This window comes from Lathyrus oleraceus, chromosome 5, assembly GCF_024323335.1.
Source record: "Lathyrus oleraceus cultivar Zhongwan6 chromosome 5, CAAS_Psat_ZW6_1.0, whole genome shotgun sequence".
In the NCBI taxonomy this organism is placed as follows: Eukaryota; Viridiplantae; Streptophyta; class Magnoliopsida; order Fabales; family Fabaceae; genus Lathyrus; species Lathyrus oleraceus.
The window spans coordinates 58274872-58278875 of NC_066583.1; positions in this window are offsets into that span (position 1 = coordinate 58274872).

Here is a 4004-nt window from a genome sequence, read left to right on the forward strand (position 1 = left end):
CTAAAAAGTCATCCATAAATACTTCCATGATGTTTTCTAGAAAATCGGCGAATATTTCCATCATGCACCTTTGGAAGGTTGCAGGAGCATTACACAAGCAAAACGGCATTCGTCTATAAGCGAAGGTACCAAAAGGACATGTGAATGTTGTCTTTTCTTGGTCATCAGGATGAATTGGTATTTGAAAGAAACCTGAGTAACCGTATAGATAGCAGAAATGAGAATGTTTTGCTAATCGTTCTAACATCTGGTCAATGAATGGTAAAGGGAAATGATCTTTTCGGGTTGCTTTGTTTAGTTTCCTATAGTCAATGCACATTCTCCATCCCGATTCGATTCGTTTGGTTATAGTTTCTCCTTTTTCATTTTCAATGACTGTTACACCTCCTTTCTTTGGTACTACGTGTACAGGACTAAACCATTGGCTATCAGATATAGGATATATGATACCTGCCTCTAATAACTTGGTTATTTCCTTTTTCACTACCTCACTCAGGATAGGGTTTAGTCTCCTCTGGTGTTCCCTAGAAGTTTTACAGTCTTCTTCTAGCATGATGCGATGCATACAAATAGAGGGACTTATTCCTTTAAGATCGGTGATGTTGTATCCTAGTGCGGTTGGATATTTTCTTAAGATATGCAGGAGTTTTTCTGTTTCGAGTCTTCCTAGGTCAGCATTAACTATCACTGGTCGTTCAAGTTCTAAGTCTAGGAATTCATATCTCAGATTTTTGGGAAGTGTTTTCAGGTCTAGGGTTGGTTTCTTAAGGCATTGCGTAGGGTCCGGTGTTATTGCTAAACATTGGTTAAGTTTGTCTTCCACAAGATAGTCGGATGATTTGTCTTTTTCTAACTATGTTTCTTTTATGCATTCATCGATGATATCCATGAAGTAACATGTATCTTCTATTGCAGGTGCTTTCAAAAATTGAGAAAGAATGAACTCAATTTTCTCTTCTCCTACTTCGAAAGTGAGTCGTCCTCGTTTTACGTCTATGATTGCACCGGCAGTTGCTAAGAACGGTCTTCCCAGTATAATGGGTGTAACTTCATCTTCTCTAATGCCCATAATTATAAAATCAGTTGGAATGTAGAATTGACCTATGCGCACTGGAACGTTTCCAAGAATTCCTACAGGGTATTTAACGGAACGATCTGCTAGTTGCACAGACATTTTAGTTGGTCTTAATTCTCCTATTTCAAGTCTCTTGCATATGGATAAAGGCATAACACTAATACCGGCTCCTAAATCGCATAAGGCTTTGTCAATGACAAATTTTCCTATGTGACAGGGTATAGAGAAACTACCTGGGTCTTTAAGTTTAGGAGGCATATTCTGGATTATAGCGCTACATTCAGCGGTGAGTGTAACAATTTCGCTATCTTCAAGTTTCCTTTTATTAGAAAGAATTTCTTTTAAGAACTTGGCATATGAGGGCATCTGCGTAATAGCTTCTGTAAATGGAATTGTGATGTTTAATTGTTTTAGTAGGTCAACAAATTTTTTGAATTGGCCCGCATCTTTGGTTTTAATAGGCCTTTGAGGGTAAGGGATCGGTGGTTTATAAGGTGGTGGAGGTACATAAGGTTCCTTCTTTTCTACGGTTTCCTTATTACTCTCTTCCTTTTCCTTAGGTTCACTTTCCTCCTCAGTTGACTTTTTAGAGTTTTGGTTTTCTATCCTTGGGTCAGACGGTCCTTCCACTTCCGTTCCACTTCTCAGTATAATTGCATGAGCGTGGCTTCTTGGGTTAGGTTGGGGTTGGCCAGGAAATGTACCAGTTGGGGCAGCAGTAGGTGCTTGTTGTTGAGCTACTTGTGATATTTGCGTTTCCAGCATTTTGTTATGGGTAGCCAGGGCATCTACTTTACTTGCTAGTTGTTTAATTTGTTCGCCAGTGTGTACATTCTGGTTTAAGAAATCTTTATTGGTTTGCTGTTGAGAAGCTATAAAGTTTTCCATCATGATTTCCAAGTTGGATTTCCTAGGGGCGTTATTGTTAGGTGTAGATGGGATCGGCTTTTGATATCCTGGAGGTATAGCTGGGGCTTGATTTGGAGATTGTCCAGGTGCGTATAAAGCATTATTACTCTTATATGAAAAATTGGGATGATTCTTCCAATTTGAGTTATAGGTATGCGAGTAGGGGCTTCCTTGAGCATAGTTTGAAGGTGAGAAAAACAAGAAAGGGGGGGTTTGAATTGTTTTGAAAAATAAGCGCTTTTCAAAATGAAAATCACACAAGGATTTTATACTGGTTCGCTTATAACACAAAGCTACTCCAGTCCACCCGGCCAAGGTGATTTCGCCTTCAACAAGGACTTAATCCACTAATCTTGAAAGATTACAAACAACGTCTAAGATAAAAATCTCTTAGCCCTCTCAAGTATACAGACTACACAGAGTCACTTGAGGAAATCAACAAACAATAAATGAAAGATTTATGTAATCTAGAGTGCTTCTAAGAAAGCAAATATTACAGTGTTAAGAACAAGAGTTTTTCACGTTATAAGCAAAAGCTTCGTGAATATCTTAGAGAGAAAGAATGTTTTTCTTGACTTGGTGTTTCAGTATAATTTTGGCTTGTTGGCTTACTGACTTGTTAGCTAGTATATGTTTTTGAAAGTTGATTCTCAATCCTTTATATAGATCAGTGAGGTAGTAGTTGAAACTGGTGGATATTGAGATGAAGTTACGCCATCACATAAATAGCTTCTGCAGGATGACTTTTTCTTCTTGAAATGACTACTTACCACAAGTAGTATTTTCTTTATTGAAATTGGAGATTAACGTCTCTTTCTCAATTAGGAAATCCATTTGCAAATCTTTACTTGACTTCAACGTTACTCTTTCATGATTAGCAATTCCATGCTCAGAGTATTTGTGTTTCTGGAGATCTTGGAAACTTTCTTCTGATGTTGATCTCTTGAGAGTTCAGATGGTTTCTTCAGATACCGCTGAGAACTTCTGGAGCTTTGTTCAGAGTCAGAACTTCTAGAGCTTACTTTTTGTTCAGATGCTTCTGATACTTTGCTGTTTTGCTCAGAGTTAGACTTTCTTGAACTTGTTTCCACTTCAGATGCTTCTGATCATTTGATATTTTGTATCTGATCTTGTTTTGTATCTGATGACATCATTAGATTCCTTCCTTCTTTCTTTAGAATCCTGCACACTTAGAAACTTTTCGTTAGGGTGCCATTTTTGGTTTCATCCTTTGTTATCATCAAAATCAAGGAATCTGTTGTAGAACAATTTTTGTTCTTACAATCTCCCCCTTTTTGATGATGACAAAACAATCTTAATTAGCAGATGAAACATATAAAATATCAGATCAGATAGACAAGAGCTCCCCCTGAGATAGTGCTAGGGAGTTCTGAAGTTCTTACCAGAGTTTCTTAAGTAAAGAGGTTTCTGAAGTTCTCTGCAATTTCTTAAGTCCAAGTTAGATAATTTTATTTATAGAAAAAAATATGTTGCAGAATGCTTAAGGTGTTCGACAATATTTTCATCAGAGCTATTAATTACTTCTCCCCCTTTTTGTCAGAATCAAAAAGACATAGTAGAAAATAAGTAAAGAGAAAAACTTGAATTCATAGATAGAAGCACAAAGGCAACAAGAAAAAAACATCAGATTCAGAGAGATAGCAAAAACAAAGACAACAGGCAAGCAAAAAAAAAAATCCTAAGTGCCTAAGGGTTTGGAGGCGGAGGCATTCTCTGAAGCAACATTGCAAGCATGCTCTGGATGTTTTCGTTGACAGTATCTTGCTTGTCCATTCTGGCCCGGAGTTCATTCTGATCTTGCTTGAGTTCTTTCAGAGTCTGAAGAACCGTAGGAATCACAGAAGAGGACTCCCCCAGAGTCAGAGCCTTCTGAGCTTCAGCTTCAGCAGCAGCTTGAGCTTCTGCATCTGCCAGAGCCTTTGCTTCAGCTTCCTTTTGCCTTAGGATTTCAGCTTCCTTAGCAAGTCTTTCTTCTTCTATCCTTCTTGCTTCTTCTGCT